This window comes from Acinonyx jubatus, chromosome D4 (genome assembly GCF_027475565.1).
Source record: "Acinonyx jubatus isolate Ajub_Pintada_27869175 chromosome D4, VMU_Ajub_asm_v1.0, whole genome shotgun sequence".
NCBI classification, from domain to species: domain Eukaryota; kingdom Metazoa; phylum Chordata; class Mammalia; order Carnivora; family Felidae; genus Acinonyx; species Acinonyx jubatus.
This window is the reverse complement of record NC_069391.1, coordinates 28,927,652-28,939,966: the sequence shown is the minus strand read 5'-3', so window position 1 is coordinate 28,939,966 and position 12,315 is coordinate 28,927,652. Positions and strand designations below refer to the sequence as shown.

Genomic DNA, 12,315 nt, shown 5'->3' with positions numbered 1-12,315 from the left:
TTTTACTCTTTAAAACCAGGGCTTGGGGCACCTGGGTGGCTCAGTCGGTTAAGCGTCCGACTTTGGCTCAGGTCATGATCTCACGGTCTGTGAGTTCGAGCCCCACGTTGGGCTCTGTGCTGACAGCTCAGAGCCTGGAGCCTGCTTCAGATTCAGTGTCTCCTCTTCTCTCTGCCCCTCCCATGCTCATGCTCTATCTCTCTCTGTCTCTCAATAATAAATAAATGTAAAAAAAACCCAAAAAACAAAAACAAAAAAACCACAGGGCTCAAATTTTGCCACTCACCATCTTTCATCCCCTATCTTTCCCTCTTTGCCCTCTTCCTTATTGTCTATCTATGGCCGCTTTTCATATTCCATATATTTTCCAGAAAAGGGTTGTCCACTCCCACAATCATCCTATAGCCAAATGATTTCCAATTTTAAATCTTCAGCCTAGATATGTCTTCTCAGCTACATTGTCCAGGTACCTCTACCGTGATAGCCTGTGGCTTGTTCTCTTGGCCAGGCCAAGTTTGTTCTGATCCTTCACATTACTGTTCCCTCTCTCTGAATATCTGAGTGGTACTACGTTCAACTAAAGACAAAAACATGGTGTCACTCCTGACTTCTTTTTTGGTAATAGTGCTCCTGCCACCACCCCCAACTTCTCTAGAGTTTAGTTCATTTACCATCTCCTCCCCATTTCCACTGCCATTGTTTGAGTTCAAGCCATCATCATTTCTTGTCTAAATTAATTATGGTAATTAATTTCTCTGATTCAAGTCTCTCCTCCATAATTCATTCTTCACCCACTAAACAGATGGATCTTTCTTAAACCACATCTGATATTGCCAATAACCCACCAAAAATATTCTCTATTGGCTTCTATTTGCATTTAAGATAAAATCCAAACTCTTCAGCATGCTTCATGATTGGTAAATTGTGTATATTGTTTTGTCCTTGTTTCTCCTTAATTCCTGCCTATGATGGTTAATTTTATGTGTCAGTTTGACTAGGCCACTAGATGCCCAATGTTTGGTTAAACATTATTATTCTGGATGTTTCTCTGATGGTGTTTCAAGATGAGATTAGCATTTGAATCAGTGAACTGATAAAGCCAGTTACCTTTTCCAATGTGGGTGTGCCTGCTGGTTCTATTTCTCTGGAGAACCTAGGACACTGCCTTTTATCAAACTTTAAACTTCAGCTAAACTATTTCCAGTTTCCCAAAAATATCTTATTCTCACACATTTATGAGCTTGAATATGCTTTCCTTGCTGTTCATGACATCCTTTGAAATATGAACACACACAGGTACACACACACACACACACACACACACAGACACCTCTCCTTAATTGGCTAACATTCTACTTAGTATCTTCACACTCCACTCTCCTGAAAAAATACACCTCAGTTTGTGCTTTAATTTCCTCTAAAGATTTTCACTTTATTCCAAATTTTTCATATTTTCAGACTAACTATCAGGTTGAGTATCAAATGATTTACGCTTTACTTAACAATATGATAATGGTGATGAGGATAATAATGATAACAGCATTCTGTCATTTACTGAGTGCTTACTAAATATGTATGAAGCTCTCTGCTAAGTACTCTTTATGCATTATCTATTTTCATCTGCCCAAGCACTTTGAAGATTATTATCCCCATTTTTTGGATGTGGAAACCAAGAATTAAAAAGTTTAAATATCTTGCTCCAAATTATGCAACCGATCAATGGTAAGGATGGACCTGAAGTATAGGTCTAGTTTCATCTGTTTATGCTCTGAACCCTTTTATATACTGTCACTTTCCTATACGGCACTAAAGTGGCCATTCTTAAGTGGCCATGTATATGGTAGTATACGGTCATGTATATGTAGTTTTTATGGTATCTTTATACATGTATATGTCATGTATATGGTAGTTTTTAGCTATCTTTATACATATGTTCTGTTGAAATTATAATATAAATATGGAAACCATAATAAAATTAATAAAAAGCAAATTTGTAGTCCAATTTATAGGTTTATGTCCAGGGTCATAGGGTGCTTTTGGCAAGCATATGATAGATCTGTTATCAATTCAACGTAAGTCCTGTATAACATCTACTGAAAGGTGAGGGAGAAAATTGAATCTAATTCTCCTGGAATCCTGTTTCCTGTATTGTTTCCAGTGAGTTTCTGTCAATGAAAAGCATCTGAGGAAGACTTAGTAGGATAAAGAGGGAGAAACAAATCATTATTCTCAGGTGGCATCTGCAGTTTCCCTCAGTTTCCAGGGATTTTTCTGGGAGTCCTCCACTTTTACGCTGCAAGAAGCTGACATTCTCAATGGTAGCATTTTGATCTCTGCTTCTTCAACCCTTTCAAACATTTCACAAATCTGTACTTCTGTATTTTAAATTACTCTCTCCATTCAAAATAGTTAGCATGGCATCTGTATTCCTAACTAAACCCTGATTAATATATTTTTGTATCAATAACTTATGCCCTATTTCATACCTTACACTATTTTTGAAAGGAAATATTTGATAAAACCATGCAAAGATATACTCTAATGGTTTGTCTTCAAGTGATTTGTTTATAAAAGGAAAGCATGTCCAACCGAGTATCCAATTCTAAAGTCAAGGGTGGTTAAAAGCATCTTTTAAGTGGACTACCCCAATTATCTTCAGGGTCTGAAACACCAAGATGATAGGTTACATCCTAAGGAAACCTCAGCATACTAGTTTGTATATTTAGTGCTTTATAAGTAGGTAGAACATTCTGTGGAATAAATGTGATTCCTATCCCCAAACAGCTCCAGATAAAGAAGTGAGATAAATGGGGCTCAGTGTGGAAGCTGTTTGCATAGCTTCAAAATCCTTTCTTTGCCACCCATCTATCTTGTACATTTCCTTTAAAAAAATTTTTTTTTTAATGTTTATTATTTTTGAGACAGAGAGAGACAGAGTGTGAGTGGGTGAAGGGTAGAGAGAGACACAGAATCCAAAGCAGATTCCAGACTCTGAGCTGTCAGCACAGAGCGTTATTCAGGGCTCAAATCCATGAACTGTGAGATCATGACCTGAATGAAGTCGGTCATGACTGAGCCAACTGAGACACCCCATCTTGTGCATATTTCTGTTATACTTACCATACTTAATTTATTTGCTTACCTGCCTATGTTTCCTATTCACTAATAATATACTTTAAAGGTAGAGGTCTTATATTCTCCATCTTTCTGCAGCCAGCTCTACCCAGTATCTGGTATACAGTAAGTGTTTGCTAACTTGAACTAAATCAAGTTTCTGAAAGTCAAAAGTACACGCAGAGTGGCAGAAGGGATCCAGATTCTACTTAGACTTCTGATCTGCCTCACAGGCTCCTGGGACTCTTATAATAATCTAAGAATTCTGGAAAACCATATGGCATAACATGGAACTTTCTAAAGCAGCCTTAGAGATTTCAAACTTTCCTGAGCATCCTAATAGGAGTTTCCCTGGAGTACCTTATTTGAAGGTATTCAATATGTTCCATACATAAAAATGGAAAGGAACTTAATAAATCAATTGTCCTAACTCATTTTGTAGATACAGTGCCTTCTGAGTGGCTGAAGTGTTATAAGAATCATGAAACAATAAGAGATTTGCTGTTTAATCTTTTATATTTATCCTTAGGTAAAAAATTTATTGTAAGACTTGGAAAGATATTATGTCTTTTTTGAACTACAAGCAGTTAGCTCAATAATTAATTAGTCAGAAGACTATTCAAGGTGCTTAAAACCCCAGAGTACAGTAAGTTTACTGAGTTGTTGGTACATGCAATAAAACATGAGAGTTCATTATCATAGATAATGTACTGCCTAGTGGAAAAATATATAAAAGTACTAGAAAATGAAGCCTATTATATTTCTCTATAGGCATGAGAACACTTATTATAAAGTACAGAGATTTGCAAAGTCTCCTACTATGTCAGGTTAATTAATTCACAGTTCTGGAGGCATTTTCAGATGATAAGGAATCCTAACAGCTTGGAGACAGTATGAGGAGTAAAAATAGACTAGAAATCAAGAGTCCTGAATATTAGTCTCAGTTTCACTGTCTACTGACCTTTTGGTGTCAGGATGGACATGATATCTTTTTTTTTCCTTCCTAATTTTATTGAAGTATAGTTGACATACAATATTATATTAGTTTCATGTGTACAACATAGTGATTCAACATTTATATACATTGCAAAGCGATCGTCATAATAAGTCTAGCCATTATCTGTCACCTAACAAAGTTGTTACATGTTATTAACTGTATTCCCTATGTTGTACATTGTATCCTTATGTCTTATTTTTTCTACCACTGAAAGGTTGTACCTTTTTATACCCTTCCCCTATTTTGCCCATCCCTCCAGTCCCTCCCCTCTGGCAACCACCAGATTGTTCTCTATATCTATGAGTCTATTTCTTTTTTTGTTTGTTTGTTTTGCTTTTTAGATTCCACGTATAAGTGAAATCGCATGGTATTTGTCTTTCTCTGCTGGATTTATTTCACTTAGCATAATTCCCTCTAGGTCTATCCATATTGACCCAAATGGCAATATTTCATTCTTTTTTTTCTTTTTTTTACAATCTTGAGTTTGTTTGTTTGTTTATTTATTTATTTATTTATTTTTACACATACACCATGAATTCATAGGGAATGGGTTCCAGCAGCTCAGGCTCCTTTCCACTGGTTCTCACAAAGTATGCTTCTCTGGGTGGCGCAGGCTGGCTCTTCAGCTGAACCCAAGTACCTTTCTCTTTGGCTTCCTTCTTTTTCTGATCATTTTCCTTCACATATTTCAGGAAGCTGTTTTGGCTCTTTGAGTGCTTAATATGCTCAATACATACATTAATTCTCTTGGTAAGAATCTTGCCCTTGACTTGTTTGTTTACAACAATGCCAACAACATACTGGGAAACATTGTAGACTCTTCCAGATTTGCCATAGTAATATTTGTGAGGCATTCCTTTTTGAGCAGTGGACATCCCTTGATGTCCACAATATCACCTTTCTTGTAGATTCGCATGTATGTGGCCAAAGGAACAGCTCCATGTTTTCTAAAAGGCCTAGGGAACATACAGCAGGTACCTCTTCTCTTTCCCTTTGTGTTGGTCACTTTGGCAAATTACTGGAAGATGGCAGTTCCACCCATTCTTTTTTATGACTAAGTGATACTTTATTGTATATATATTTATACTATATATATATACATATATATATATGAGTGTGTGTATATACATACATATATATACACACATATATATGAAGATGTGATATATATGTGTGTATATGTGTATATATGTGTGTGTATATATGTATGTATACATGTACATAGTATGTATACTATAGTATATATACTATATATATAGTATACTATGTATATAGTATAGTATATGCTATGTATACACTATGTATATGTATACATACATGTGTGTGTATACACACATATATATACATAGTATAAATATCTTCATATATATGTGTGTATATATATATACATATATACAGCACATCTTCTTTACCCATTCATCTATTGATGGACACTTCAGTTGTTCCCATATCTTGGCAATTGTAAATAATATTGCAATGAAAATAGAGGTGCATATATCTTTTTGAATTAGTGTTTTCATTTTATTTGTATAAACACCCATAAATGGGATTGCTGGATCATATGGTAGTTCTATTTTTAATGTGCCAAGGAAACCTCCATACTATTTTCCATAGTGGCTGCACTATTTTGTATTCTCACTAACAATGCTTGAGGTTTTCCTTTTCTCCACATCCTTACCATTACTTGTTATTTCTTGACTTTTTGATAATAGTTACTCTGATAGGTAAGAGGTGATATCTCTTTGTGGTTTTGATTTGAATCTCCCTGGTGATGAGTGATGTTGAGCATCTTTTCATGAGTCTGTTGGCCATCTGGGTGTCTTCTTTGGAGAAATGTCAATTCAGGTCTTCTGCCCATTTTTAAATTGGATTTTGTTTTAATATCGAGTTACGTAAGCTCTTTATATATTTTGGCTATTAGCTCATTATCAGGTGTATCATTTGCAAATATTTTATCCCTTTCAGTAGGTTGTCTCTTTGTTTTGTTGAAGATTTCTTGCTATGCAAAAGCTTTTTAGTTTGATATACTCCCATTTGTTTATTTTTCTTTTGTTTTCCTTGCCTAAGAAGACGTATCAAAAAAAAAAAAATACTGCTCAGACCAATGTCTAAGAACTTAGTGCCTATATTTCTTTGTAGTATTTTTATGGTTTCTGATCTTATATTTAAGTATTTAATCCATTTTGATTATACATGGTAAAAGAGAGTGATCTAGTTTCATTCTTTTGCATGTACTTGTTCAGTTTTTCCAACACCATTTCTTGAAGATACTGTCTTTCCCCATGGTATTTTCTTGCTTCCTTTGTCAAAGATTAATAAAAGCATGGGTTTATTTCTGGGCCCTCTATTTTGTTCCATTGTTCTCTGTGTCTGTTTTTTGTACCAGTACCATACTGTTTTGATTACTACATCTTAGTAATATAGTTTGAAATCAGGAAGTATGATACCTTCAGCTATGATCTTCTTCAGATTGCTTTGGCTATTCAAGATCTTGTTGGTTCCACACAAATTTTAGTAGTATTTGTTCTAGTTCTGTGGAAAATGCTATTGGTATTTTGATAGAGATTGCACTGAATCTGCTGATTGCTTTGGGTAGTATTAACATTTTAACAATGTTAATTCTTCCAATCCATGAACATGGCATATCTTTTCATTTACTTGTGCCATCTTCAGTTTCTTTCATTGATGTCTTATGGTTTCAAGGCTACAGGTCTTTCATCTCCTTAATGAAATTTATTCCTAGATATTTTATTCTTTTTGATGCAATTGTGAATGATACTGTTTTCTTAGTTTCTCTTTCTGTTCATTATTAGTATATAGAAATGCCACAAATTTATGTATACTAATTTTGTATCCAACAACTTTACTGAATTCACTTACTAGTTCAAGTAATTTTTTGATGGACGATGAACATAATGTCTTTGAGTGTCACAGAATCATCAGTAACATAGGGTGTTTGATAACTACTTGTCTACATTACAATGCTAATGTGAGGGTCCTATGAAAAACATGTGAAAGTTCTTTAAAAATTGTGAAATGTCAAAAAAATATAAAACACCAAAACAATAAAGCAGATTATCTTGTTAGACACATAATGAATGAAAAAGATAAGTTCTGTCATCTTTTAAGTAGCCCTTCTAGCAAATTATTTTAAGTGATGTTTAAAAATTATTTTCCTTTTGAAAAAAAAGGCTCCTTTTAGAAGTACTTCAGATTCAGGCACTTTTTTTTTGGATTTACAATTGTAAATTTACAAATTTACAATTTGAACGTATGTTTAATCTTTTGGCAATTAGAATATTACTTGGTCAGCAATGCAAGTTATCAGTAAGGTGATGAATTATTTAGTATGCAAACAAAGGACTAAATGTAAAATAGTGATTTTTGTTAGTGTACCTTTAAAAACTGATTGAAAGAATAAGTCAGAAATCATTTGAAAACGGAAACATCTTTAGATCTGTAACCATTTATTCAAGATATAAATTTTGACATGTGGCAATCATCAGAAGATTGAATTCTAAAGCATTTGTTTTAGAAGGAAAAATATATTATTTGTGCGTCATTAATTGTATAAGATCTTTCTTGGTTTAGAGAAATCAAACTCACAAAATTAGCAAGATATAACAGCTACTAGGAAGTTAGCACACAGATGGTTATTTTCTTAAATTAAATATAATTTATATCTTAAACACCTTAATATTGAGAGAAAAAGTAGTTATTATTTGTATTGCACTAATACTCTGATTAACAATTGGGTAGCTTCTTTAAAGTTTGAGATACTTCAGTGTATTTAAATATAAGTTACATTAACAAGATGACTGAAAATAGATACAAATAATAATGTAGTGTTGATGAAGTAATCCAACCTGTCATTTATCTTAAAACTATATGAACAGATATTCCTCAAAGACAAAATATTTCAAAGCAAAACACAATTACACAACAGTATAAAAATGTTTAAATAAATTAAATATTCCACATGTTGAAGTACTCTTTTGTCACTAGAAAAGGTTAGCATTGGAGTGCCTGGCTGGCACAGTCAGAAAAGCATGTGGCTCTTGATCTCAGAGTCATGGGTTCAAGCCCCACATTGGGTGTAAAGATTACTAAAAATAAATAGATAAATAAATAAACAAATAAATAAATAGCTTAGTGTTAAAATTAATACTATTAATATATATCTTAATTACAGAAGAGGCATAAATGATATGCTTGGGGAACCTAGAAGATGCAAGCTTTCCCTCTACCTAAGAAAATCATACAAGCTTCATAAAAATGGACATATTTAAATTCATTCTTGAAATATGAATTTATGATTCAAAGAAAAGAAAAGCAAGAGAATTGCAAACACAGAAAAATGTACATGTGCAAATCTCTGAAGCAAGAAGCAGCGTAATATGTATGTGAAATGGTGAGCAGTTGGTTTGGTTGGAGACAGGGTGTATGGAAAGCACTGGGGGATAAATCGAAATAAGGCTTGAAATATGGATTAAAATTTGACTTTATTGTATGAAATTTGAACTTCACCTTCAAACAACGGGGCTGTATCTTGAGTTTTTTGAAATTACAAAGCATGTGCTAGTGTATTTTTGGATGATGGAGAAAACTATGGATGAAATTGACTGATGATGTGTCTTGTTTGATGATACAATTGCCTTAATCTAACATTTTGCTTATTTCTGTCTCTCATAATTAATTGCAAACTTGAAAATGCATCTTACCTTTTCTGAGATCCTTAGGCTTCAGCACAATTCTTAGAGTAGAGTTGATATTCAACAGATGATTGAATAATGGATCAATAGTAAATACAAGGGATGACTCTGGTCCTCTGCCAGAATTTGCTGGTTAGTTAATTAGTCCCTATGATGTGCCAGGAACTTTGAATGCAATAATGGAATATCATATAAGGCCTCAGAGATAAATATTATTTTTACTACTTTGCATATGATCAGACTGAAGATAAAAGCAGTTTGGTAAATTTTGTCTACATTTCACTGATTATAGTTTGAAAAGAGAAAATTCTGCTTGACTACAAACTCATAAAACTGTATTTCTCAACTGTTTATCATTTTACATCAGTGGTAAGATAAATGAAATAGCTACCAATTTTGTAGATGAAATAAGTTGGTGGGAACAAAGGAAAGAAAAGACACAGCAACTAATAGAGTGGATGACGAATTCAGGATTTCAAATTATCTTCACAGGCTAGGAAGTTGAGCCCAAATCAACAGAATGAGAGTTAAATGGAACATATATGTATACAGTTGACCTTTGAACAACACAGGTTTGAGCTTTATGGGTCCACTCATGTGCAGATTTTTTATAGTGCAGTATTTAATGTATTTTTCTTCTTTATGGCTTCCTTAATAACATTTTCTTCACTCCAGCTTACTTTATTATAAGAATATAATATGTAATACAAATAACATACAAAATATGTGTTAATCAACTGTTTATGTGATCAGTAAGGCTCCCAGTCAAAAATAGGCTTTTAGTAGTTTGTGGGAAGTCAAAAACTATACACAGATTTTCTACTGACATGGAGGGTTAGTGCCACTAACCCCTATGTTGTTCAAGTATCAGCTATATATGCTGGCCTGTGGGTTCAACAGGCTATTTGTACAAGCTCAATATTAAAAAAAAAAGTCTTCGCTAGAATGTGGGAATGTTTATCTGAGTTCTCCAATGCCTGCCAGAGTACCTAGCACTTAAGATGCTCAAGAAATGTTTGATGAATGCAAGTGAAGATGAAACTCATAACAAATGGTATAGAACTCACATAAAGATAACAAACATCATGTAAATGCCACTATGCCTCTGCAGTTGCTGAGATTATCAGGACCCCATACCCACCATCAACATTAGCATTTGAAATCAAATTTAATTATAGTTTCTGTACCTGACTGAAAATTTTCCTTAAGCATTCCATTAGGTGGTAGTAAATCCAATTAGCTACTATATTTCACAATTCTTTCTGAGTATGACCTCTTTCTTAGAAATAAAATGTAGCAAGCAGTAGCTGAAGGAAATAGCATTTGGGCCTATCACTTGATACTCCTGTTAGTTATCAAATATTTGGCATTACAGTCCTGTAATTTAACCTTCAATGCCATCTCATGTCTTTATATTTATTAGCCAAGTAATTTCCATGTAGCTGGATAAATCCTTCCTCTAAAAAAATTTTTATACAACCTTTTAATCTCTTATTTTTCCCTTTGTTAACATAAAACCCCTAAAAGGGACCCGTATTGAGAAGGAACTATATGTTAATTACTCAACGCTAAGAATGATTTAATGCTCTTACTTTTTCTTTCTTGACCCTTTTCTCTCAGAAACATATCTATGAATTCTATATAATAAAGTACCTTCGTTATTCTAATAACCATAGAGTGGTAGCTGGAGAATGATAGCATTTATTACCTATGGAATATGTGTTGGCCTGTGTAGCAATTTCTGCTCCTGTCTTTGAGCCTTCAATTACCTTATGTTGGCCCTGGATGAAGGATATGGTAGTGAGGTTATGAAGTCACAGGTTAAAGCCACCGCCTGGTATGGAAGCAGATATGGCCTTATGGACTAGCTTGGTCCGTTGAACAAGTGCCACGTTTTTCTTTGTCTTACTTGAATTTTTATTGTATGCTGCCTTCCGATGTTTGTGGAATACACTTGTTTTCTAACACAACTTTTCGTCTGAACAAAACATGTGGCCATGATTTCCAATACTGAAAAAGTGGCGAATATCCTCCTCGCAGGGCAGTGTGTAGAATTTCACTGAATGGGCACTGAGACTACAAATAAAAAGGTTGATGAAAGATTCAGGTGAGCAACTGGGAAACGGTTCACATGATGGCGGGCAAGTAATGGCACTGTGTAGAACCTGTGTGTGCTTGTGCGTTTGTCTTTACTTTGTTATTTACTTATAAAAGTATTTAGTTCCATGCTCTTCCCTGGCCCTCAATAGCACTCTCTCAAAAGATTGTGTATGTGTTGTAAGTAGGATGGTCATGACATGATTAGCATTTTAGAATTTAGGATTATATTCTTGCACAGGTGGCATAGGTGCCTACTATTCAAGTGTGTGGGTTAAGATGGTAAATATCACATACATTATTCTCAACAAAAATGTTAAAGTACTAAAATCCATGATTACCAGTGAGACCTGTAGTGATCATAATAATTTATGTAATACAAAGATTAAATTGTAAAAATCAATGATCAACAGGTGGGTAGTGTTGGGTGTTTACGTCAACAGTTGCTCAGACATTTAAAACTATTCAAGGGAGGTAACCTAGAGATACACATAAACTGAATATGTGATTATCCTGACAAAGATTAATATTTTTTGAAGTAAGTGCCAGTTTTTCCTATGAAAAAGGAAAGAGCAAATAGCATATTTGAGGAAATCAGAGGGAGTGAGTGCTTCAGTATTGATGAAGGAGTCATTTTTAAGTGCTCTCAGACATGATGAGACCCAGCATTGCCAGCTGCTAAGTCTATAAGCCAATGACTTTGTGTGCTCCTGAGGAAGAACAGGAAAGCTGAGAAAACCTAACTGCTGAACATCCCCTTCATGCTGCCTCAGCATCATCTGAGTACATTCTAAACTAAGAAAAACCATGATAACAGTGCATCTAATCAGGGGTTTATGGCTCAGCCCACCATCTAGATTCTGTCAGCTATACCGTTAGGCTAAGAGTCTTAGGTTTGGAGTATAAATACATAAATAAATAAATAATAAGATTTCAATTTTCTAAGAAAAAACAAGACTGAGTAGCAAACTGAAACTAAGGTTTAGACAAAACATCCGCAAACCACTTTAGCAATGTGTGAATGTGGCTAATCCTTTATTTCATTCCTATCACCGTGGAGGTATCTATACTTCTCTGTAACTAGCCAGGGAGAGAAATTGGTCATAGTACTTGATAACTAGCTGTAATACGTAGGTAGGATAGTAATGGCATTTGCTAGATTAAATCTTGCTCCTGTTCTCCCATATTCATATCAACTCATTGTCCCTTCTATTTCTGTGATGATAGAAGACTGTTTATTATGTCCTCACTGAACTTACATGAACACCAACAGTGACCATATTGATATCAAACTGTGACCAAGCACCACAACTACAGGCAAGAGACTCCCCAGTTTCTATCCTTCTTCTTCTTCACAAGATGTAACAAAAGGGATCTAATCATTTATTTCTAAAG

General features: G+C 34.3%; 1 pseudogene; it reads right to left on the bottom strand.

Moving 5' to 3' along the window:
* Positions 1–4,629: 4,629 nt before the first annotated feature.
* Positions 4,630–5,126, bottom strand: LOC106979334 (60S ribosomal protein L21-like; annotated as a pseudogene).
* Between the last annotated feature and the right edge of the window lie 7,189 nt (positions 5,127–12,315).